The following is a 27,307-nucleotide window of genomic DNA, read 5'->3' as shown; positions in this document are numbered from 1 at the left end:
TACCTTATACATTGAAAGGAAGGTAAGGTAAATGGGTTAATGTATTTTGTTTCTGACATTTTTTTGAGAAAAGTAAAAGTACTGATTTATAAACATTTAATAAGTTAAGGATGTATATTGTAATCTCTACAGTAAGCATTGCATAAATAATAAATGCTAAGCTAGTAGAGGAGAAAAATGGAATAATAAAATCCATTGGTTTAAAGTGCTAAATTTAAAATTTCTCATGTAAAAACATGAGAAAAATATGGAGGAAAATTTTTTTAATTTTGAGATTAAATTTAGTTGTATGATTGGCTGCCTAAATTTTTCTAATGGCTTAATAAAGATACTATGAAGAAAAATGTGTTTTTTTGTTTTTTTGTTTTTTTAAATTATTTATTTATTTATTTATGGCTGTGTTGGGTCTTCGTTTCTGTGCGAGGGCCTTCTCCAGTTGCAGCAAGCGGGGGACACTCTTCATCGCGGTGCGTGGGCCTCTCACTGTCGCGGCCTCTCTTGTTGCGGAGCACAGGCTCCAGACGCGCAGGCTCAGCAATTGTGGCTCATAGGCCTAGTCGCTCTGCGGCATGTGGGATCCTCCCAGACCAGGGCTCGAACCCATGTTCCCTGCATGGCAGGCAGACTCTCAACCACTGCGCCAGCAGGGAAGCCCCAAGAAAAGTGTTTTTAAAAAGAAACTTGGAGGGACTTCCCTGGTGGTCCAGTGGTTAACAATCTGCCTCCCAACGCAGGGGGACTCAGGTTCGATCCCTGGTCGGGGAACTAAGGTCCCATATGCTGTGGGGCAACTAAGCCCATGTGCCACAACTAGAGAGAAGCCCACGTGCCGCAATGAAGAGCCCGCGCGTCACAATGAAAGATCCCACGTGCCGCAGCTAAGACCCGACACAGCCAAATAAATAAATAAATATTAAAAAAAAAAAAGGATCTTGGGGGACACCCGTGGTGGTGCAGTGGTTAAGAATCCGCCTGCCAGTGCTGGGGACACAGGTTCAAGCCCTGGTCTGGGAAGATCCCACATGCCGCGGAGCAACTAAGCCGGTGCGCCACAACTACTGAGCCTGCACTCTAGAGCCCACGAGCCACAACTACTGAGCCTGTGTGCCACAACTACTGAAGCCCGTGAGCCTAGAGCCCGTGCTCCGCAACAAGGGAAGGACCCGCAATGAGAAGCCAGCGCACCACAACGAAGAGTAGCCCATACTCGCCGCAGCTAGAGAAAGCCCGCACACAGCAACAAAGCCCCAATGCAGCCATAAATAAATAAATAAATTTATTTTAAAAAAACAGAACTTGGAGAAAATTTTTGCAAACTAATGTATAAAGGTCAAAATTATTTTATGCACAAATAGTTCTTAGAGAATAAGTAAAAGACAAACAAGACAACAGAAACATGGCAAAGAATTTGAACAGACCGTAAATATTACTGATGAACAGATATAAAGATACTTTACAGAAAAGAAAAGCTATTTTTCAACTATAATATTGGCTAATAACAAAAAGATTGATTAACCGCCAGTATTAATGAAGATGCAAGAAAACACAACTCTATGGTGAGAGGTTGGTGAGAAGTTAAATTTGTAAAGCCATTTTGGAGAGCAGATTAGCAAAATCAAATGGGAATATCCTTTGTCTCCCCCAATCTACTTACATGAATCATCTGTTTGGACATACTCATATTATATAAGGCTTTTTATTCATGGATATTCATCAAAGCATGGTTTATAACAGCTAATAATTTCAGAAAGTAAATAAGAAGGGGAATGGTTAGATAAAATGAAGTATAATCACACTATAGAAAACTATCCAGTCTTTAGAAGGAATCCAACAGATCCTGATGTATGGTTAAGATCTCAAACACACGTTTAGTGAAAAAAGTATAGAAGTTGAACAATATGAATAGTGTTTCCATTTATTTTTAAATGCAGATAAACATGAAAATATATAGACATGTATATGCATTTAAATGATAGGAAAGGGCTTCCCTGGTGGCGCAGTGGTTAAGAATCCGCCTGCCAGTGCAGGGGACATGGGTTCGAGCTCTGGGCTGGGAAGATCCCACATGCCGCAAAGCAACTAAGCCCGTGCACCACAACTACTGAGCCTGCACTATAGAGCCCGCGAGCCACAACTACTGAGCCCGCATGCTACAACTACTGAAGCCTGCCTAGACCCCGTTCTCCACAACAAAAGAAGCCACCCCAATGAGAAGCCCACACACCGCAACGAAGAGTAGCCCCTGCTAACCGCACCTAGAGAAAACCCGTGTGCAGCAACAAAAGACCCAATGCAGCCAAAAATAAATAAATTAAATTAATTTTTAAAAAAAGTAAATGATAGTAAAGACTCAAAGGGCTAGAAGGATTTGAACTAATCTTTAACATGACATACCTTTGGGCAAGTGAGTGAAAAAGTAGGAGTTGGATAGGATATGAAGATGGACATTTTATTCTGTATATTTCAGATTTATGTTAATCTTCTACAATGTGGATGTCTTCATCCACATTGTATTACTTGTACAATAATAAAATTGTTCCCTAGTTCATTCCTGAGAAGTAGTGAGGCACATTTTGTAAATTAAGTGCAGGCATATAAACATGCTTCCATACTAATATATTGACAGATAGAGAGTTATCATCTGGGTGTTTACAAAATTAAAGACTGAATAGAAAAAAAATAGGTGAACTCTCGATCCATAAAATTACTTTACGAGTGTGTTGCTGCCATATTTTAATTTTAAGTATAAACTTGGTTTAGCTGAAAAGTCATTTATAGATTAAAAATCTGGTATTGTGCTGTAACATCCCAAATTTTCCCTAAGAAAATAAAATTGATATCATGAATTATGTATAAATAGCACATTTAAAAAATATTTATTCAGTTTAATTTCACCAAAGTGACAACACATGAAATCTTGGATCATTTGTACTTTCAAAGGTTATATTATATATACGTATTTAAACACACACACACATATTCATATTTGTGTTTGAATATAAAAAACTTCATAAGATTAAGACTGCTTTAATAGTTTTCCTAATTTACAAATGTAATAGATGTAATTTTATCTCTAACTGTTTAGGCCAAAATACTTAATGTTTCAGACTTTTACCTTATAACATGGACATTTTCACACAATCCCCCTTTGCACAACTCCAGGGGGCACCATTCACATCGTGGTCTGTGTGATTAATGGAGTTGTGCATTACACAGCTGGCACAGCTGTTGGTGGAGTCCCTGTTTTCAAAAGTGGTACTGTAGCAGAATCCGATTATTATAAATATGGCATACTTAGAAAGATATTTAAAGAGAATGATAAATATACCTAAGTGGTTACCTTGCCTAGAGTCATATTTTGGCAGCCTTTCATAACCCAAAATAATACCACTTAACGTCAGCAAATATAGAAAATTCAAACGTCTCTAAAAATCAGTGAATGTCAATTGTATATAATTTTATGTTCTGATCACTTATTCCTAAAGCAAAAACGAACTAAAGAAAATACTTTTTTCTTCATTATTTCAAAACCCACACAGATTACGGGTGTTAATGACACTGTACTTTAAAAATGTTAGCTTTTGGGGGGAAAGATAACCAGATAGAAATATAAATTTTATTTTCCTTCTTTAAACTATAAAATTATGGTGTCCTGAATAAACAAAATATGAGGCTTATATAAACACTCACCCTTTTAAGGAAAAAAAAAAAGCAAAAACAACGTTTGAGTGTCTGATCGTATTTTGGAACGGAGTAAGTCAACTGAAGCGTAGCTATAAAGGTATCTTTTTTCTCTTTAGTTTACCCTTGAGATGTACCTATCAAAATAATCTAAACTTATCCAGATGATGTTTTTAATCTTGAAAAAGGCTTTTTTTGTTGTTGTTGGATGATCCTATTAGCAAACTGCTGGAAGGGAAAATCATATAGGACGTAATTTGTAGTTTGACCTACTCACATTGGGTGTTGCTAAAGAAAATCAATCAGAAATTGTTGTGTTAAAATAACTCTATCTGCTCTGCCTGACATGTGTGCCTGACTTTAGAATCTATCATTTAAAGCAAATGGTTGTTGCTTGAGTATACAATTTATCAGACTTCTAGTCCTCTTTCTCCAAAGCACAGAAAAATAATCATCCCTCCCTAAATATAAATCTTTTAAGAGAAATTCAGGGAATCTGTCTCTAGTAAAATAATTGATAAATGGCAGGAGCATAATTTAAAGATGGTTTCCATCACAGATCACATGGCACCTAAACTCTTTTTTTTTTTTTTTTTTTTTTTTTTTTTTTTTAAACATCTTTATTGAAGTATAATTGCCTTACAATAGTGTGTTAGCTTCTGCTTTATAACAAAGTGAATCAGTTATACATATACAATATGTTCCCATTTCTCTTCCCTCTTGCATCTCCCTCCCTCCCACCCTCCCCATCCCACCCCTCTAGGTGGTCACAAAGCACCGAGCTGATCTCTCTGTGCTATGCGGCTGCTTCCCACTAGCTATCTATTTTACATTTGGTAGTGTATATATGTTCATGACACTCTCTTACCCTGTCACATCTCACCCCACCCCCTCCCCATATCCTCAAGTCCATTCTCTAGTAGGTCTGTGTCTTTATTCCCGTCTTGCCACTAGGTTCTTCATGGCCTTTTTTTTTTTTTTCCTTAGATTCCATATATATGTGTTAGCATACTGTATTTGTTTTTCTCTTTCTGACTTACTTCACTCTGTATGACAGACTCTAACTCCATCCACCTCATTACAAATACCTCCATTTCATTTCTTTTTATGGCTGAGTAATATTCCATTGTATATATGTGCCACATCTTCTTTATCCATTCATCTGTCGATGGACATTTAGGTTGCTTCCAGGTCCTGGCTATTGTAAATAGAGCTGCAATGAACATTGTGGTACATGACACTTTTTGACCTATGGTTTTCTCAGGGTATATGCCCAGTAGTGGGATTGCTGGGTCGTATGGTAGTTCTATTTGTAGTTTTTTAAGGAACCTCCATACTGTTCTCCATAGTGGCTGTATCAATTTACATTCCCACCAACAGTGCAAGAGTGTTCCCTTTCCTCCACACCCTCTCCAGCATTTATTGTTTCTAGATTTTTTGATGATGGCCATTCTGACTGGTGTGAGATGATATCTCATTGTAGTTTTGATTTGCATTTCTCTAATGATTAATGATGTTGAGCATTCTTTCATGTGTCTGTAGGCCATCTGTATATCTTCTTTGGAGAAATGTCTATTTAGGTCTTCTGCCCATTTTTGGATTGGGTTGTTCGTTTTTTTGTTATTGAGCTGCATGAGCTGCTTGTAAATCTTGGAGATTAATCCTTTGTCAGTTGCTTCATTTGCAAATATTTTCTCCCATTCTAAGGGTTGTCTTTTGGTCTTGTTTATGGTTTCCTTTGCTGTGCAAAAGCTTTTAAGTTTCATTAAGTCCCATTTGTTTATTTGTGTTCTTATTTCCATTTCTCTGGGAGCTGGGTCAAAAAGAATCTTGCTGTGATGTATGTCATAGAGTGTTCTGCCTATGTTTTCCTCTAAGAGTTTGATAGTGTCTGGCGGCACCTAAACTCTTAAACCTGTCACTCAAGTCTTTCCATCTGTTGGCCCACTAACATTAATCTCAGTTCCTCTGTGACCAGTTCTCTGATTGAGCTAGGTTGGTCTTTTCATACTTACAGGTTTTCTACTTACTTTTGCCTTGAAGTAAGCTTTTCCTGCTGCCTAAAATCCTCAGCATTTTTTCTGCCAACCCAAATCCATTATTCCCTCATAGCTGTTTGAGGGACACGTCTTTTAAAGAATGAAGAAAAAAGAAGGAAGGGAGGGAAACACCATAGACAAAAATCAAACACACTCTAAAAATAAAATTTACAGCATGGGTGGAAGAAAGGCGTAAGAGTGTTAATATTGTATGTAATGATTTCTTACAAAGCAATGAGAAAAAGGTAACCATACTAATGGAAAAAATAACAAAGCGTATTTAGAAGAGAAAATATATATATAGCCAATAAACTTATACAGATTTCACCCTTTGTAGAACTCAAAGAAATACAAATTAAACAAAAATTATCGGATTCTCAAAAATTAAAATGATAACACCTTGTCTTAAGAGTGTGGTAAACTGGCACTCACATAAGCTGATGGTAGGAGTGTAAATTTGTAAACTTTCCAGAGAGCACTTTGACAAGGTATATCAAATTTTAAAATATGTTTACCTTTTGAGCCAACAGTTATACTTCTTTGAGTTTATTCCAAGAAGATAATCAGGCGATGGGCAGCACTATCAGTGCAGGGTTTTTTAATGATAGAAAACAAAAACAAAAACCCTCAAACTGTGAAATACCTAAAGGTCTATTAGAAGGAAGTGTTCAAAATGTGTGGTGTCTCTATGTAATATACCTCTGTAATCATTAAAAGTACTCATATAGTATTATACTCATGATGGAAAGTTATTCACACTATGTTAAGGAAGTGAAAAAAACAGGCTACTAAATGTGTCTATTGTGATTGCAATTTATAATTTTATATCCATATCTATGTAGGTATATATAGACAATAGATCCTGAAGGACATACATCAAATTGTTAGCAGTAGTCATTTGATGTTGATAGTATACCAGATAATCTTTGTTTGCCCTTTACACTTGTCTATATGTCCTGAATTTATTTTTTACAATCAGCATGTATTATAACATGCAGCTGTTTTCTAACAGTAAAGACTTAAATTAGCAAAGTTTTATTCCATTTCCCTTTATTTTCCTTATTCAGCATTATTTCTTTTTTCTTGCTTATTTAACTTTAAAAGATTGCATAACATTATGAAAATGTCTGTTCTATTTTGAAGAGATGCATTTCATGTTTATGTAATTAGGCAGTGTTCTTTTTCCCTAAAGCAAAAGGTTCTACTGCTACGTAGGATGAGCATCTTATTATTCGTGAGTTATATAAATCACCAGAATGTCCAAGGTGATCACAATAAGACCTAGAAAACAAAGACTCTAGCTATAGGGATTTACTCTATAATTTAAGATACTTACCTAGCCAATAGATGGCAAGAAGTGAGGGGATGAATGGAGTCTAAGAAAAATCAATATGTCTCTATTCTGTGATTGCATACTTAGCAGAACCCATTAAAAATCCAAGCTTCTGGTTTAAAGAAAAAGCCACCTTTTCAATCTTCTCTAAGATGTGCAGACATGTCTAAAATAGACTATATAAGGTTCAGTAATGCACATTTGAAAAGGGACATACTCAAATCAAAATGCGTTCAGAGGAAAATAACCTGGATTTTCTAGGACCAGAGGTCTCTGAAGAAGAAAAAACTCAGAGAAGATATAATAGCTGTCTTCAAATCTAACAGTCTGACAGGATAAAAAAAAAAAAGAGATGTGTCTTGTCTGCATAACTTCCAGATGCAGACGAAAGACCATTGGCTAGCTCTTCTGGGGGAAGGTCTTGTGTAGGTATATGCAGTCACTGTCTCAATAATGAATGACATACCCAGAAATGGAAGGGTTAAGGTGTGGGAGCGCAGGGCCCATGTCTTCCTCACTTTTATACTACCAACTTTAGCGCAGGTCCTGGCAAACAAAAGGCACTTAATAAATTTTATTGAATGAATTGAGAGGTAATAAATTATATCTTCATTGAATATATTCTAAATTTAACTATATGATTTTTGAAAGATATTTTGTAAAGTTTATAGTATTAAATGTGAGATTGAGCCAGATCATCTATGGGTATGTGACCATCTATCCCAGATTTTTCTAGAATTTCCTAGGACAATTCGAATTTAAACTATTTTGTCCTATTCTTCCCTTAAGTATACTTCTAAATATTCTTCTCGGTGGTAAAGTCCCAAATTTATTATAAGCCTGTCTTATTCTGGGTAGCATATCTAATAGAATGACAAAATAGATTCCCTTCTACAGACTGAAAATCATGTTGGACTGCTACAGTTGGTGTGGATAGAAAACTGCAGTTGTTTATAACTAGGAAGTCATTTACTATAAATATAGAGCTAGCTCTATCTTGGTGAATGCAGACTTAACTGTTAATAAATTTATGTAATCAAATGTAAGTCAACCAAGACTGTAGGATGATATATTTTTATTGATTATTTTCTTATAAAGAAGATTTTGGTCACAGTTCTATAATATTGGGCCACATGGCAACGTTTCCTGAGTGTTCAAGTTTGATTACGAGGCCAGCCTTAAGGCTTGGTGAGTGTTTGACAGATGGCTGAGAATATGCAAGTAAGTATGCATTGTGCAGAAAAGCATGCAAGTGAAGAGTCAATCAAGAGAGAATAAACATGCTTAGAAAGAGGCCACCTTATTGGTATTCTGACTACAGAATCGAGCAACTTTCTATGCAAATTATGCAGCTGCATCAGCACCATTGACACTATAGAAGTGAAGAGGGAAAAAAAACCCAAAGTTTTCTGTGGCAAACTAGCTCTGTGCTTGATCAAGGAAATAATATAAGGGTAGATGAGGTAGAGTGGGCTTTTTGTTTTTTGTGTTTTTTTAGTTGCTTATTTCTTCTCTTTGCTTGAAGCACTAATGACCACAGCAAACATGGCAAGTTTCAGTGATGAATATGGAGTTTCGTACCTCCCAGAGCTTGGCTTTTGGACTAATAAGAATTTAGATGGGGGCAGCAACCTACTTTCCTTTACTTCAGGATTTGCATGCCCAGTACACACAGGATCATATAAATGTGCCAATGCTTGTGGGAAGATACACACACACACACACACACACACACACACACACACTTTAAAAAGAGGAAGAACCAGTAGAGTAGACTCACCATTATTCAGAGAATGTTTTTCTGCCCTTATTCAATACACAGTAGCTTAAGTAATTAGGCTTTCAGCTAAAGAGATCAAGTATTTTAAATGGGAAAAAAATGACACATGCAGCTAGCAAATGAATACAGATAATTTTGCTCCACTTAAACAATGGAAATCTGACTTAAATTATCTTTTGCTTAACAAAAAGCAAAATATATTAAATAAATGTCACATATTAATATTTATAATCTGGAACAACTCATGTTTCTTCTGTGAAGCCATCCCTGACTTCCATAGGCCATGCTCAATTCTCCCTCCTGTAAACCACTGTTGGGATTTGACACTGAGGCATTGTGCCTTGAAATGTTAGTATATACGTCATCTGACTATAGCTGGGTTGCCTTGAGGCCTGCCCGTGCCTTTTGATACACACTCATACCCACGCATACATACACATAAACTCGCAGTTGATTCCTAGGAGCTTGAGGGAAATGGTGACTCTTTATATCTTTAGCTTTCTTTAAAAGGTCAGCCCCGACATTATCCATAAGACGTCACAAAGAGATCAGTATATTCCTGTATCCCTCCGAGTTTCCGCTGTTGCTTTTAAAAATATGTGCACAGGGAATTCACTGGCGGTCCAGTGGTTAGGACTCCGCGCTTCCAGTGCAGGGGGCACGGGTTCGATCCCTGGTCGGGGAACTAAGATTCCCGTATGCCGCATGGTGAGGGCACAAAGTCTTTAAATCTTTTCCTCTCAAGAGGTGGAGCTTAATTCCCCTCACCCTGAATGTTGGCTGGACTTAGTGACTCACTTACAGAGAGTGGAATATGGCAGAAGTGATGGGATGTCACTTCCAAGATTAGGCTGTTAGAAAACTGTGGCTTCTGTCTTGTCTCCATGAGGCTTGTTTGGGGGAAGCCAGTGGCTGTGTCGTGAGGACACTCGAGTGGCTCATGGGCAAAGACCCAGGGCCTGCTACCAGCCACAGAATGAGCCAGGAGGAGGATCCTCCCCCAGGTGGCCTTGATATGGCTGCAGCCGGACTGCAGCATGGCGAGCAACCCTGGGCCAGAACCGCTCAGCCAGGCCACTCCAAGGCTCCTGACTCACAGAATGATGTTATTCTAACTGTTTTCTTGAGCCCCCAGATTTGGGGTAATTTGTTACCTAGCAACAGATAACTAATACATTTCCCACTCACCACAGCAGCTGAACACTCTCTCTTTTGCCCCTTTTTTCAGTCACCCTCCAAGTGCTCACTTCTTCATCTTTCATTTTCCCTCCCCTGTGTCAGGCTGCTCCTGTTCATAATAGGTGCTTAATCAATATCTGTTCATAGTATAACCAAATTTTAATTTGTTTTGATGTGTGCAAACAAAAATTATTTGAAAAACAGTATTTTTTTAACAGTTCAGACTAGCATTATAGAGAGACGTGTTTAAGTGTGTGAAGCTAAGCCTTTTATAAGCAAGGCTTACTACTGATAACTATATAACTTCACCAGGAGATATTGGACTCAATGTGCCCTTTGGCTTCAGGAACAGGACTAGTTATGCATTTCAGCTCCAGTGGGCAAAGCTGCTGTGCAATTTAAGCTTATCAAGTACTTTGCCTTAAGGAACAAATTATAGGCTCAAGATCACTGTCTTCTGAATGCATTTCCAGTTGTAGATGTTGCCTGTAATCTTCAGGTTGTTGTCTATTGTCGCCTTTAATAATCAAGATGTTTATTAAATAAGTGCAGTGCACCTACCACATTAAGTACTCTGGGAACTTACTGTTTGTTTGTTTGTTTACAAATGTTACTTTTACTACCAATATGTGGCATTGGTTAGCAAAATAAACACAATCACTCATAATGCTAAACAGTCTAGCAAGAAAAATGGACATTAATTTAATAAACTCACAGGCATATAATTACAAGCCAAGTACTGTAAAGGAAAAATACAGATTATTGTAAAAAAGGAGATTAGAGCGTGCTCTCTAATCTGAGGATTAGTGGATCACAGAAGACTCCTCTAAGCTAGTTATCTTTTTGGGTGGAGACCTGGGGATAGCAGGAGTTATCTAGGCAAAAGGGTAGAGGGAAGGGAAGTTAAGTTAGTCGAGCATTTACTATATGCCAGGAACTGTCTGAGAACTTTAAGTCAACAATCTTCACAACAACTATAGGATGGAGGCAACATTTTAACCATGTCTTAGAGATACGAAACCTGAGGACTAAGGTCCACATGCTTAAAGAGTGTCCCAAACTTCTGCAAAGGCTTTGATTTAATCCCTAGGGGCACCAAAGGAAGCCTTGAATGAAAAAGACAGTTTAGACCACTTTTAAGTTAAGCAGCATGTCATTATATTGATTACCCACAAAAGTTCAAGCAATTAAAACACAAACAAAATAGAACACAGTTTAACTTTATTACCTTCCAAACACACACACACACAAAAGATAATAGAAATAATATTACAACAAAGTTATTATAAATTAGTCATCACTTTTACAATCCTTTCAAATTCTTTATGCTTTCTATCCAGCAACCCCATGATGTTCTTTTTTATATGATAAATACTGCTAACCAAATATGTATCTTCAGCTTATATAGTTTATGAAAATGGATGCTGTACTGTATATTAAGTTACAACCAATACTGAGAAAAGAGCAATGAAAGTACTTCATTATTCTTTGTTAAATAATGAATGTTTTGAAGTAATGTGATCATTAAATGAACATAACTCGGATATAAATGTAAATTTTTCAAACCTTGAAATGTTCCTTAAGGTAAACTCTGGCTGAAGTTCTGAATATTTAATTGTTCTGTTTTCAGAAAATGAGTGCAGTCACCTATTCAACATAATCAGTTATCTAGTTATCTAAATAATCCTGCATTAAATATTTGGCCTAGTGCTTAGATGTTTTCTGTTTGCCCCCCCAGATCCACTTTCTGCCCTTTTCTACCCCACTCTGTGCCTCAGAAAACCAACATTTTTGGAAATCATCAATAGGCTCCTTACCCTTTGACTTCTAGCTGGGCCAGTGCAGGGACATGGGTGGGAGAAGAGAGAGGCTGAGGTGGTTTTACTCCCAGCTCTCTCCCTGTTGGGTCACTGCATGTTGGGTGTGGCCTTTACAGAAGGTTAGAGTTCCTGGCCTGTCTGTACAGCTCTTCTCTCTGTATTCTGGAAACTGCTCCCTCCCTTCCCCACTTGGCCCCAGGATGAGAACAGTTAGAGTACCAAACCATCCTTGTCACTTTCCCCCAAGCCAGTCTGCTTTTTTGTAAATAGCCCCCTTTTAAAGCCCTCCTCAATTACCAAGCATGCCATTTTCTCATAGAACCCTGACTGTATAGTAATTGGTAACAAGAGTGGCCTCAGGAAACAGACCCTCAAAATGGGATTCTGAACTGACTGCCCACATATGTGTGTGATAACTTACTGTCCAGATAACTTATTGGGCAGGAGTTGGGGGAAATAGGGATGCAACACGGAGGAACACGGCTGAGTTGACTTTAAGGGTATCAGACAAAAGAGAATGGAACAAATGATGAAACAGTAGAGGCTGAGCAGGATGAATGTATTGATATATTCACTCAGGATTCAGGACTCGAAAGTATGACTTGAATGCCGAGGAGTGGCTGTATTAGTCTGCTGGGCTGGCTAACCAATGGATGAATTCAGTGGTGGCCTACAGTCAATTAGAATGATGTGCTAGAACTTCCATGCTATAATGTAGGGGAAGAATTCAGATAGTTCAGGGTGATGAAATAATGTACAACCTATTTAGCCACTTGCTATCCATTACCCCTGGGAGTGTCCAGAGGACATACACTCTTCATCAAGGCATTAAGAAATGCATTGGTGAGGGGTCACTACTATCACTGGTCACCCGATGGTGGTGGTTCTCTGTAGGCTGACTTCTGAGCAGGGGAGTAAGAGGCTGGGAACCATGTTTGGTATGTAGATCACACATGCGGTTCCTATGACACGTTTATACTTTCTTAACCACTAAATGAATTTTTAATAATAGTAGGGAGAAAAGAATGCTGCAATGGAACCCCCTTTTTAAAGAAATCTCTAGTAAAATCTATACTGGTTACTAACGCTTTAATGAATGTTCTCTGTTTAATTGATACAAAAAAGTACTGGGTCTTATTTCAAGTTTGGCACAAGGTAGAAACAGAAGCTGATACATAAGCTTGGTTCAAAGGTAAGCCCTCCCCACTTACTGGTTGGGTTATCACTGACAGTTCTCTTAATCTCTATGCAGCTCAATTTCTTCATCTACAAAATGAGGGAAATAATATCTGCCTCCCTTAGTTGTGAGGATTAACAAAATAGAGGACAATGACTCAACTAACAATCTAACTCAGTTTACCTTCCCCTGGGTTCAAGCACTTTGGGCTTTCCTCTCTCATAGCTCTTATAACTTCATATCTCATACTGTATTGCAGGCCACTTGAGTTTAGGATGCATGTCTACTTGTCTCGTTATATAAATCCCCAGTGCTCAACATATAGACAGACACACACCAGACACCAGCCATGTGAGCAATTGAATGAATAAGTGTGTTCTTTTGAAAATGAAATGGAAGTGGTCAGTTTATTATTTACCTTCCTTTCCACTCCTCTACCTATGTTTAAATTCAGTCTCCATCTGCTGCCTTTAGAACCATGGACAAACTACTTAGCTCTACTGAGCTGTGGGTTCCTCATCTGTAAAATTAGATAACACCTCTTATTCTCATAGGAGTGCTGTAAGAAATAAATTAGATAACAATTAAAATATCCGGAAAATAGGAGGTACTACATACATTTTATTTCCCTTTCTCTTTCCCTCTTTGTATCTCAAGTGTCTGGCATATTATAAGCACTGAAATAATGTTTTCTATGGTGGATCACACATGAAGTTCTAATTTTGAAAGCTTATACCCCATTCATTTCTTTAAAAAACCTGAATATCAGATTACTGCCCATGAGTTTGCAAAATATTTTTAAGCCTTTTATGGTTAAAATGCTCTAAGAATTTGGAAGAGGCCCCACTTCTGAACCTTATTTTAATAAATCCAAAATGGATAGATGTGGAAAATATTTAACATTCAACAGTTACTTTTGAATAGAAGAGATAGTTAATTTTATCCCTTTTATTTCTACAAATCATAAGGAGAGACAGTTTAGATAGGTTATTCAAAAGAGACTCCCCAAATCATTTCTAATGGGATACATCAACTCAAGTGTGGCCCAAAGATTATTCTTAACAAATGCACATATTGTTTGACTTTACTTGGAATAAACAAAAAGCTTAAAATTAGATTATTGCTTAGACATAGAGCCATTAAGTTAAAATAAGGCCAGACATTTGGAATTAAGTCAGTCTAAGATAGTCACCTTTAATTAAAACATGGCTAAAATATATGGATTGCTTTATTAGCTTTATGCCATACCCATAAAAACTTACTTAAATTTTCACAGTAAATGCATAGTGCCTTTACACACATTCACAAATCCACTAATCAATGCCTTTACACAAATTCTTTTTACATACCTAGAGGGACTCTGACAACCAATAAACCACTAAAAACAAAAGACAAAAAAAGGAAAAATTTGTTTTAAAGTCATTTAAATCACTATTGGCCTGACTTCCTTTCTTCCCTTCAAAAAGAGAAAAAATATATATAATTAACAAACTCAATGCTATTTCTCTCATTTTTCTTAGGGCTTCAGCACTGTATCACTATCTAAAATGTAGCTAATGTAAACTGATTTAGAAAAAGAAGCTTTACTTAGAGCCTTGTTTGCGTCGAGTGGCTTTTCAAAAAACACATTTTTCAGATTAGAGGAAATGTTTGTGGTAACATAAGCTCCACTTGCCATTTCAAAATGATAAAATGAATTAAAGGGTGAAGGACGTGAATTAAAGCATGAGTGACTTCATAAAATAAGCATTTTATATAATTTGTACATTTAAATTTTTGTTACCTCAAAATGAAGACAGAATGATTTAAGAATGTAATGCCTTTATTCACCAAAAACAAGAAGAAACTCACTTAATTACTATTTTAAATAAATTTTCCAGTGAGTTTTTTGTATATATAGTCAATGGAAACCTTTTGTTCTGTGCCACAGATTTCCAGTTCCTAATACAGCATTGTGCCTGGAGGCTTGAGATGCTGAATTTGTGTGTGTGTGTGAGTGTGTGTGTGTGTGAGTGTGTGTGTGTGAGTGTGTGTGTGTGTGTGTGTGGTGTGTAGAGACATAGATACAGAGAAAGAGATGATAGAGACTTTATTACAATAGCTTCTTTAAGGAGCTCTTATAGTTAACTAGAGAAACCCTAAGTTTCTGTTGAACACAATTTGGATCCTAAAAGCAGTTGTGATGCTTTTGATATTCCCTGAATATAAAGTAAACTCAAAAATATTCTCACTTTTCAAAACAGTGGAAATATGTTCTTTGGGGGCATTAAACAATAAAGCATAAATTTTACAAATAATTATGTATCTTTCCAATGTAAAAAATACTTCATCAAAAAATAATCATTTTGGCACATCTGCTTCTAGCTCTGATGGAGTATCTTGTAACAGATCATGCTGTAATCAGGAACAAATAAAAAAGTGGATAAATTTTTTAAAATCCATTTGAAGGCTTTGGAGATCTTCCAAGGCCGTCAAGACTTAAGAGGCCATGATCCCAGAGAGAAGTGAGCCCAGTATTTTTGAAGTAAGCCCAAGTATGTGCACTGCTTGTCTCCTGGGGCATTTGTTTTAGGAAGTACAAGGCAAGAAGTTGAGAAGCAGGCAGAGAGCAGTCCCTAAGAAGCAAAGAAGCCAATAGAACTTTTGGCAAGTTCATAAGACTAAGAAAACAAAAATTAGAGTATGGGCATGCCACGGGTACCAGGATTAGGAGATAAAGATCAAAGGAAGAAGGTAGGTGTATAGAAATGAGCCTAACATTCTATGACAGCCATCCACTCCAGGTATATGCTAATTCTTGAGCTGTGGCAGGAAAAATGACTCAAGTGCTGTGCAGAGAGCCTCCATAGAGCAGAGCAGAGTTTTTAGAGTCTTATGTTGCTGAGAGCATAACTAATTAAAGTTCAGAAACCAAGAGAGGGAAGGGTCCTGGTCAGTTGGGATCCTGGAGTGGAGTGTGAATTAAAGGTACACCTACCCTTATATCCTAGGAGTGAGGATGAATTAAAGGTACACTTAGCCTTACAATGTTTGAAAACCAGACCCATGATTTTCTAGTCCATAAGTGGATTGAGGTGTTCTGCTCCCACTCTCTGCTTGTCTGGAGGAAGATAAAACAAGTCAGTGAGCTGTGGGATAACTTCAGGAGGCCGAGTATATGTGTAATTGGATTCCTAGAAAGAGAAAGGGAGGAGGGGGAAAAGTATTTGAAGAAATAGTTGCAAATTTTTATCCAAATTTCCTGAAAACTATAAACTCACAGATCCCAGAAAATCAGCAAACTTCAAACACAAGACACATAAAGAAAACTAATCTATGATACATCAAATTGCTAAAAACTAGTGATAAAGAGAAATCCTTTTAAAAGCAGCCAGAGAATAAAAACATATTACCTTTGTTTCTCACAGAGGAACAAAGGTAAGAATGAGAACAGAGTTCTCCTTGGAAACGCTGCAAACCAGAAGGCAGTGGAGCACTAAAAGAAAATAAACTATCAACCTAAAATTCTATATCCAGTGAAGATATCTTTCAAAACTGCTGGTGAAATAAATATTTTCCAGATATACAAAAGCTTAAAAATCCATCATGAGCAGACCTTCATTACAAGAAATGTTAAGGGGAGTCTTTCAGGCAGAGGAAAATGATACCAAATGGAAATCTGGATTTATGCAAAGGAATGAAAGCACTGGAAGGGTAAATATGTGAGCCAATATACAATAATTTTTAAAAATTTTAAACTTTTGACTGTTTTGAGAAAAAATAAAAACAATGTATTGTTGAACTTATAGCATATAAAGAAACCAGAATGTATGACAACAATAGCACAAAGGCCAAGAAGGGAGAGATGGAAGTATATATTGCTATAAGTTTCTGTACATGAAGTGGTACAGTATCACTTAGGGTAGACTGGATTAAGGGTGTGTACTGTTAAACACTAAATCAACTGCCAAAAACACACCAAAAAATTATAGCTAATAAGCAAACAGAGGAGATGAAATGAAATAAAAATATACTCAATTAATCCAAAAGAAGATAGAAAAAGGAGAAAAAGAGAACAAAGGACTTATGGGACAAATAGAAACAAATAGCAAGATGGTAGATCTAAACTATATCAGTTTTCACATTAAATGGAAATGTAAACCTAACTATATGAATTATCACACTAAATGTAACAACCCAAATAAAAGGCAAAGATCATAAAATTGCCAACTATATGATGCCTACAAGGAACACACCTTGAATATAAAGACACGTATAGGTTAAAAGTAAAAAGATGGAAAATATATATACCATGCTTAAAATAATGAAAAGCAAGGAGGAATGGCTTTGTAAATATCAGATAAAACAGAGGTCAGAGCAAGGAATTGACCAGTGAGAAAGAAGATCATTTCATAATGATACAGAGGTCAATTCAAGAGGACAGACAATCCTAAATATTTATGTGCCTAATAGGGATTCAAAATACATGAAACAGGGACTTCCCTGGTGGTGCAGTTGGTTAAGAATCCACCTGCCAATGCAGGGGACTTGGGTTCGATCCCTGGTCCAGGAAGATCCCAGAAGATCCCACATGCTGCGGAGCAACTAAGCCCATGCACCACAACTACTGAGCCTGCGAGCCACAACTACTAAAGCCTGCGCACCTAGAGCCCATGCTCCACAACAAGAGAAGCCACCGCAATGAGAAGCATGCTCACTGCATGTAGCCTCCGTTCTCCTCAACTAGAGAAAGCCTACGCGCAGCAACGAAGACCCAACACAGCCAAAAATAAATAAATTTTTTAAAATTTTAATTTAAAATTTATTAACAAAAGATACATGAAACAAAAACGAGTAGACCTATAAGGAGAAATAGATAAATTCACAATTATAGTGGGCTATTTCAACACCAAGAAAACTAAGTTGGTAAAAATATAGAAGACTTGAACAATATTATGAAATATCTTGACATAATTGAACAACAGAAAACATTTCTTTTAAAAGTACACAAAGAATATTTACAAGGTTGTCCATTTCTGGACTATAAACAAGTCTAACTAATTTCAAAGGATTCAAATTATACAAAATATGTCTTCTGATTATAATTGAATTAAATTAGAAATCAGTAAGAGAAATACCCAAATATGTATAAACTCAGTAACACAGTTCTCAGTATAACCCATGGATCAAGGAAAAATCAAAAAGGAATTTTAAAAGTATTTTGAATTAAATGAAAATGAAAACAAAATCAAAATTTGTAGGATAGAGCTAAAGCAGTATTTACAGGGAGATTTACAGCATTAAACAAAAAGTCCTACATCTCTGACCTCAACTTCCACCTTAAGAAACTAGCAAAGAAGAGAAGATTAAGCATAAAAGAAACAGAAGAAAACCAGTAATCAGGAACAGAAACCAATAAAACAAAACAAAACAAAACAAAAAAGGCTGAGCTGTTATTTAAAAGGTCAATAAAAATTGATAAATCTCTATCAAGACTGAGCAGAGAAAAAAGAGAGAAGACAAAATTACCAATATCAGCAATAATAGAGGTTACATCACTAAAATTTCTACAAATATTGAAAGCATAATAAGGGAATAGTATTGTCAAGATCTGTGAAGGGACTGAAATTTTACATACTTTACAAGTTAGCTGTCACAGTTTTATGGATGCTTGCAGAAGGCTCCCAGACAGCTGAGCCAGAGACCAAGTTAAAGAAATAAAAATTTAAAATACCAAATTACACTCAAAGGATGGATAAGCAAGGAAATAATAAAACTAAGAGCAGAAATTAGTGAAATAGAAAATATACAACCAGTAGAGAAAATTAAGAAATCTATGAGGTAATTCTTTAGAAAAACTAATAAAATTGATAATCTCCTAGCAATACTAAGAAAAATAGAGAGAGATGGCACAAAATACAATGTCAGTAATAAATTGGGCATCTCTGAAGATCATATAGACATTAAAAAGATAATAAGAAGACAATATAAGCAACATTAAACCTAAATTTTCATACTAGATAAAATGACAAAATTTGGAAAATTCTAATAGCTCTATATCAAAGAAATTGAATTTAATTAATTTTTTTAAAATTAACTTAAAATATTTTCCACAAGGACATTTCCAAGGTCAGGTATCTTCATGTTTAAGAAAGAAATAAAACTAATCTTATATGAGCTTTCTGAGTTCAGAAAAAGATCAACATACTTAAACCTAACAAGGACATTAGAAGAAAGGAAAATTCTTGACATATCTCCCTTATGAACATACATGCAAAAATTCTAAATAAGTTGTTAACAAATCAAATCCAATGATATATGAAAAGATAGTACACAATGAGCAAGTTGTTTATTTCAAGAATGCAAGGTTTGTTTAATATTTGAGAATCAGTGAAATTTACCACATTGAAATAGAGGAGGGCAATCATATGATCTTCTCATTAGAAGCAGAACAATCATTTCATAAATCTGACACCCAGTCATTATAAAATCTGTTAGCAAATCTGTAATAGAAGAATTAATGGTCATAATCATCATAATTAATGTTCAAATATTGAAACCTTTCCTCCTGAGAATGGGAATAAGGATGTCTCCTCTCATTACTTCTATTCAGGATATGCTGCCAATCCTAGCCAGTGCAATAAGGCAGGAAAAAATTGAGGGTATAGAAATAGGAAAGTAAGATTTAAAGCTCTTATTTTTCACATTTGATGACCCAGTTGTATATGTAGAATCTACAGAAGAATTATTATTGCAACTTATAAAAGAATTTTGTAAATCAATGGACATGTGACCAATATACAAAATATGTTTTTCTGTATATCATCAAGAAATAATTAGGAAATAAAACTTAATAGAATGACAACATTTATAATAGGATCAAAAAGAATGAGATATCAAACTGGAAGTTTGTAAAGCATATGTACATAGAAGACTGCAAAACATTATTGAATGAAATTAAAAGAATATATGAACAAATGGAGGAATATACAATGGCCATGGACTGGAGGACTCAATATAATAAAGATATCAGTTCTCTCCAAATTTATCTACATATTCAAGGTGATCTCATTAAAAGTTCCAGCAGGTTTTGTACATATAATTGATAATCTGATTCTAAAATGTATAAAGAATCTCAAAAGGAAAAAAGAACTGAAACAATCTTGAAGAACAAAATTGAAGGGTTTATACTACCATGTTTCAATGTTTCAAGATTTATAAATCTACAGTAATTAAAACAACTTGTGTTTGACTTAATGATGGACAAATAGACCACTAGAAGAGAATTAAAAAGTACAAGAAGCGAACCATACTTACACGGTCATTTGGTTTTTGACAAAGATGGCAATAAAATGCAGAGGGGGAAACATGGTCTTTTCAATAAGTGATGCTGGGTGAAGTGTATATTCCATAAGAAAAATAGGACTTCCCTGGTGGTGCAGTGGTTAAGAATCCACCTGCCAATGCAGGGGACATGGGTTTGAGCCCTGGTCCGGGAAGATCCCACATGCCACAGAGCAACTACTGAGCGCAAGCTCACAGCTTAGCTCAACAACTGAGTAGCTCACAACTACTGAGTGCACCACAACTACTGAGCCTGTGCTCTAGAGCCCGCACACCACAACTACTGAGCCCACACGCCGCAATTACTGAAGCCCGCGTGCCTAGAGCCCATGCTCTGCAACAAGAGAAGCCACCGCAATGAAAAGTGTGCACACCTCAACAAAGAGTAGCCCCCGCTCACCACAACTAGAGAAAGCCTGCACGCAGCAACGAAGACCTAACACAGCCAAAAATAATTTAAAAAAAAAGAAAAATAATGAATCTGGACCCTTAGCTCACAATATAAACAAAGGTCAATTCCAAGTGAATTGTAGATCTGAACATGAAGGTAAAACATTTAAGCTTATAGAAGAAAACAAAAATATATCATCATGGCCTTAAACAGGTCACGAAAAATAATAACATAAAAGAAAATGTTGATAAACTGTACTACATTAATATTAAGGACTTTTTTTCAACAAAAGACACAATTTAAAGGATAGAACTTTAGATTGGGAGAGAATATTTGCCGTAAAATATATGTGATAAAAGACATATTCACAAATAGATAAAGAACTACAAATCAGTAAGATATGAGACAGAGAAACCAATAGGAAAAAATGGGCAAAAATTAGAATATACACTTCACAAAAAAAGATATCCAAATGAAAAGATATGTCCATCTTTATTAGTCATCAAGAAAATGCAAACTGCTGGAAGCTGACCTCTCTCCACATGGTCTCTACACATAGTCTCTCATGTAGCTAGCTGGGCTCTCTGAAGGGTCCTTGGATCCCAAAAGTGAGGGTTGCAAGAAGAAGGAAGCGGAAGCTCCCAGTCCTCTTGGAGGTTAGGCTCAGAACTGGCAGTGTCACTTCGACAATGTTGCATCAGGGAAAGCAGTCACAGAACCAGCTAGGATTCCAAAGGGAGGCGAAATAAACTCCCCCTCTCAATGCGGGGAGTGACAGAGGATTTGCAGCCATCCATAACCCATCACATCTTCCCACCTTCCTCAAATGTATGCTTGTCCAAAACTAGCTCTGTCATCAAAGTTCATTTCAAATCCTCTCTCTTTTATGAATTATTAACCCCCTAAACTGAAAATAGTTCTTCCATTTCCCCCAGATAAAACAGATGAACTCTCGTTTTATCTGTACCTTTCTTGGGGCACTTTTAACTTTAAACCTTGAATTATTTATGTAAGTCTTATCTCCTCTACATTTTAAATAACATTATTTCTAGTTGCTTAAAGAAGAAATTCATATTGTAGAAAATAACCAGCATCTATTTCTGAATAATATGTGCCTCCCCCACATTGCTTTACACATGAGACATAATTAGTAATCATTTATTGAGGAAGATTAGAATAAAATTTAAACTTTCTAATAGGCCGATATTAGGTACTTCTGAGGGCATTTGGCTTGCCTCTTTCTTCCTTATCCTTAATTATATTTTTAAAATACAAATAGGCAAAATGACACTAAGTAATGTTTGTGTATATTTTACCAGGCTCATGTTGGTGACGGGCTGGGGGGCAGGGGATGTCATAATAAAAGAAACAAAAGAAAATAACACATAACGCAATGGCTAAAGCTTACATGGCTCTTAACTATATGCCAGGCACAGCTCTGAGAACTTTATCCTCCTAACTGCCCTACAAGGTTTTGAAGAAAAGGAAGAAATAACCAAGGAATGAAGAACAAAGGAAACCAAAGAGGCAGAAAAAGAAAATGTAACCTGTATAACCCCGAACATTTCCAAGACTTCTGAAATTCTGACATAAGTTGGCTACATGATGAGGAAAGCCAGACTCTAAGAACATACTCAGGAAATGACTTTAGAAAAACAAAAAAAGGGCATCTTTCCTCCCAGATTAGAATCTACATTTCCCATTTTCATATGGAGTATGGTCTATCTCATTAATTCTGATTTTTTAAAACAAAATCATCCATTTTCTGACTTATTAGAACTTCCAGGGTTTCAAATTACCTTAGAATAGTTTTTAATATAATGTTAAACCCTTTAACCACCCATACAGGAGAAGCAAAGACTGACAATAATTTAGTTTTTGTTTTTTTTTTTTAAATAAATTTATTTATTTATTTATTTATTTTTGGCTGCGTTGGGTCTTTGTTGCTGCGCACGGGCTTTCTCCAGTTGCAGCGAGCGAGGGCTACTCTTCGTTGTGGTGTGTGGGCTTCTCATCGTGGTGGCTTCTCTTGTTGCGGAGCACAGGCTCTAGGTGCACGGGCTTCAGTAGTTGTGGCATGTGGGCCCAGTAATTGTGGCTCACAGGCTCTAGAGCACAGGCTCAGTAATTGTGGCACACGGGCTTAGTTGCTCTGTGGCATGTGGGATCTTCCCGGACCAGGGCTCAAACCCGTGTCCCCTGCATTGACAGGCAGATTCTTACCCTCTGCGCCACCAGGGAAGTCCCAATAATTTAGTTTTAAAAAATTGTGTTCTACCTAGAGGTAATAGTCTACTATTATAATTAGAAAAAAGTAAACACATTACTGATACCTTTGTTTGACAGCCAAAAAGTATTATGTGTTCAGTGCTATGCTCTTTATGACTGTTGAAAAATAAAAATGTGTAATATGGTACCTGACATCAGAGAATATACAGTCTATTTGAAAAGGTAAAATTAAATATTTAGGGAATTAACAGGAAGGCTTTAGTTTAAAAAATAAAAGGTCAGGAAAGAGAGGAATCACTGTGAAATATAACAGCAAAATAAAATTTTGTTTGAAGAATTGGGAATTGAGGTGGACCTACAAGAAGGGCAGAATTTAGAAAGGTTAGCAAAGAACATTCCAGATTTGAGAAAGTGGAAATTAGTAACAGTATGAGCAAGGTCATGGAAGCAAGATAATTGTTACATTTTTAACCAGATAACAGGGAAGAGACTATTCATCTTGAGCAAGGCTACATATTGGAGAGTGTTGGAAAATACAATTTAATGGGTAAGGTAGACTAGATTATGACAATCTCTAAATGAATGCTAGTCTGTGTGGTTCAAGCTTGGTGCAATAAGCAACCTGAAGCCATTTTCAAACTTGACTGTGAGAGTATTTAATGAACTGAAAGGAACTTTACTGAGTTTTAACGTAGGAAAATTCTTCCCGAAGCACAGTTGGAATGAAATCTTCTTACTTGTTTGCCATAAATTCAGCATGATTTTTCCATAAAGAGATTATTATTTTTGACATAAAGCAAACGTCAGAGTTTGGGTGTATATTTGTGTCCATGAACACGATGATGTGTGTAGGTGTTTTAGTTTCCAAAGTCAGGATCATGAGGCAGGTTAGGGCTACACAGTGTCACAGCAACTAAGCCTGCTGTTCATTTCAGTCCAAAAAGTAGTCCATTCACTGGAAAACAATCAACAAAGTTTAAATTAAAACAGTTACAAATTATATGTGAAAGTAACCTCGGTTTGTTTAAAGAAAGTTATAAAAATAGCATGGTTTTCCATAAAGAGATTATTATTTAAGCATGAAGCAAAGGTCAGAATTTGCGTGTGTATGTGTGTGCATACGTGTGTGTGTGTGTTTTAATTTCCGAAGTGGGGAATCAAGTTGGTCATGTCAGTTCATGAAGTAGACAGTTTACTGGAAAAAGTTCAAAAAACTAAGTTTAAAACAAAATATTTACCAAGTCATTGTGAAAAGCTCCTGTAAGTTCATCTAATGAAAAGTATTAAATACAGGTGTTATTTCATGAGACCTAACAGCTTGTCACTCTGTCATGGAAATAAATTTGATTACTCTGATGGGGTACATTTCTCACAAAAAATATTAATTTCTACCCAATGCCTATATCTTCTGGGTGCTGAGAAATTGATTTCCAATTCAGAATAAAAAGTCCAGCAAAACTGCCAATGAAAAACTTTCAGCAGTTACTTTTCATTTCATAAATATGCTTTGAAAACACTTTGTTAATTTTATAGAAAGTCATTAGGTTAAATAAATTACCTTTTGGATACACTTACTAATGGAGCAAAATAATTCCAATATATAATTTACTTCTAAGTGCCTCAGAGTTTCAGGAAGTATTAATAAAGCCATGACTTCCTGTATCTTAAACCAAACATTAAGTCTGATCTTTGCTTTCCTGGGTCTTAATAAAACGAATTACAAAAGTTATAATGGACTTCTTGGAAAGGTAATGACATATAGGCATGTTTACAGAATTCTTTTCTTTGATTTCCAACTTAAATTTAAAAAGGTTAGGCCTAAACAGAAAACTATAATTCCACCAAGCAACTATTAGGTACAATTCTATTTAGACCACATTGAGAAAGGATACTGAGAGCCAAGCCTAAAATCTCTAGTTTATGAACACAGAACAGAGTTGTAGGTGACATATGACAGAATATCTAAAGATTCCCACGTTTTTGTTGTTGTTGGCTTTGAAAAGCCAGAAAATACTCAGCATAGGTTCTAGTCTTCTACTGCTGATAAGCAAGATTGTCAGTAGCTGGGAAATGGCTTCTCCAAGCAGCAGGCTGTTATCTCTGACTTGTCCTTTTAATCAAAAGCGGTGCTATCTTGGGGCAAACATTAAGCTGTAGAGTATGAGACCCTTCCTCCCGTGTTTTTCTCTAGCTTTTTCTTAAACTCCTGAACTGGAGGATGCTTCTCTGTGTTAGGAGTTTATCCTGTTTTGTGATTTGCTCCTTAGTTTCCAGTTACTGATTTGAGGGGACATTAATGGGCATCAGACAGAAATTCCCTCAATCGAAAATAAGTAAGCAGTTTTTAAAAAATGGATCTATAATTAACAATAACAACCAAAAAAAAAATCAGAATAAAGGAAGAGAAGGAGGAGGTGGAGGGAAGGAGGAGAGGTAGATAAGAAAGAAAGACGACAGGGAAGAGAGGGAGGGAAGAAGGAATGAAAAAAAATAGACCCCCTAAAGATAGATGAAGAAGATTTACCCTAAAGAAAAAAGTTTAAACTTAATGCTTTGTTCTCCCCTCCCCCCAAATTAAGGAAACACGTGTCATTTAAATATATAAAACAGAATGAAAAGGAAACTGATATTCTAAAGAGGGAGAAAAATGATGACACTGAAAAACTGGAAAATATTTAGAAATAGTGAGGAGTAGAAATGACACTGTAGAAAAACCAATCCATGACATCAAAAGCCAGCTTTAGAAAATCACACTAGAAATGTGAGGGAAAGGACACAGAGACAAGACTTACAAGAGATGCAATGGAGATCTGATGTACATAGGACTGCTACATCTGAAGAAAATAGCAGAATGAATGGAATAAAAAAAATTATTTAAAGATAAGTTGAAATAACATTTCTGGAGTGAAGGAAGACAGTAAATTAGTCCAGATCATTTGGCGTGGACCAAATATACTCATGGATGTTTGGATAAGATCAAATTTCAAGGACCTTTAGGCATGGACCAAATGTCTTATGGATGTTTTAGATAGGACCAAATGTCCTGCAAGGTGAAGAACAAAAGGTGTCAATGTCCTAGAAGGAAAAGGTAAAGAATGACAAACCCCAAGACATCTCCATGTGAAGTTTTTGAACTTCAAGGTTAAAGCATTCAAGCAGTAAAAATAAGTCACCAATAAAGGAAGAGGTAGAAACCAACAAACGCAGACTTAATAATTCTCCTTAGCAGTTTTAGATGCCAAGGAATGTAGAATAATGTCAATGGAGTTTTGGGAGAAAAGAGATTTGACTCTAGAATTGCACACTCAGTCAAATTGGTATTCAAACTTCCAGACAATATGAAATCAGCTCAAACATACAAAGTTTGAGGAAGCGTATGTCCCAGGTATCCAGGTAACATTTTTGAAAAATCCATTTGTCAACACAATCCAGCTGATATAGAGGATCATCCAAATAAAAAATACAGAAATGGCAAGTGGCAAAGTCACAGGATGAAAGATGGTTGGTGAGTATTGAATTCAGTTGAGCATAAAATTAAGGCCAAATTACTAATTAATGAAGTATAAAACAATGTAATTTTTTATTATTCCTGAAAGAAAAACTACCTTATGTTGAAGTTTCAGAAATAGTGGTAAAAGACTCAGTGAACACCACAGTATTTATCAGAATTCTGGGCATGAAACAGACAACATCTTCAAAAAACTTAAAGATCTATTTACATAGGGATGAGAATCTCCACAGCCTGGTGAGCACCTATCAACAATCAACAGCACGGAAGGCATTATTAATACCTTTGGCAGATTGTAATACTGTTCACCCATTTCTATTTCTACCTGGGGAGGCTTATACTTCCCGGTTTCATTGAAATTAGACTTGGTCATTACCTGTCTGAGCGAATAAAATATGAGCTGAAATGTCACGAAACAGATGGGAAGAAGCTCTTAAAGCCAGCTTGTGCTTCTCCATCACCTGAATCCCAGAGTGAACATCAGGAAGCAGCACCACAACCAATAATTAACAATAATTAACCATTGGAGTTGTAAGTCGCTGAGGTTTGGGAGTAAGTTTTTGACAGCAGCAAATTCATCCTTTCTCACCAGTATACTAGCCCTAAGGCTGACAAGGAAAGGTAAGGGCAAGGTGTCACTAGAAATGAGAAGTGAAATCATGGAAGGGCAGCCACAAAGTTGGAGCTGAAGTCTTAAAGAAGCACAGTGCAGTCCAGAACCATAACAAAGCAATAGGGAATGGGGCAGTAAATACCCTGACTTCTCTTTCCTCCTTGCCCTCTCTCTTACATCCTGCTTGTGGCTCCATTTGCCCAAATCCAACTGGAAGCAGAAAATTAAGGAATT

General features: G+C 36.3%; 1 protein-coding gene and 1 long non-coding RNA gene across 12 annotated transcripts in view; one reads left to right on the top strand and one right to left on the bottom strand.

Moving 5' to 3' along the window:
- CABCOCO1 (ciliary associated calcium binding coiled-coil 1) overlaps positions 1-27,307 on the top strand; it is a 196,206-nt gene that overhangs the window by 55,370 nt on the left and 113,529 nt on the right. The window lies entirely within an intron of this gene.
- Positions 347-27,021, bottom strand: LOC309635826. The gene is made up of 2 exons (XR_014249048.1): positions 5,583-27,021; positions 347-4,252 (listed from the first exon to the last, which is right to left on the bottom strand). It is a non-coding gene; the product is annotated as an uncharacterized lncRNA (long non-coding RNA).

This window comes from Balaenoptera borealis (assembly GCF_965194805.1).
Source record: "Balaenoptera borealis genome assembly, chromosome: 10".
Classification (NCBI taxonomy): domain Eukaryota; kingdom Metazoa; phylum Chordata; class Mammalia; order Artiodactyla; family Balaenopteridae; genus Balaenoptera; species Balaenoptera borealis.
This window is presented reverse-complemented; position numbering and strand designations above follow the sequence as displayed.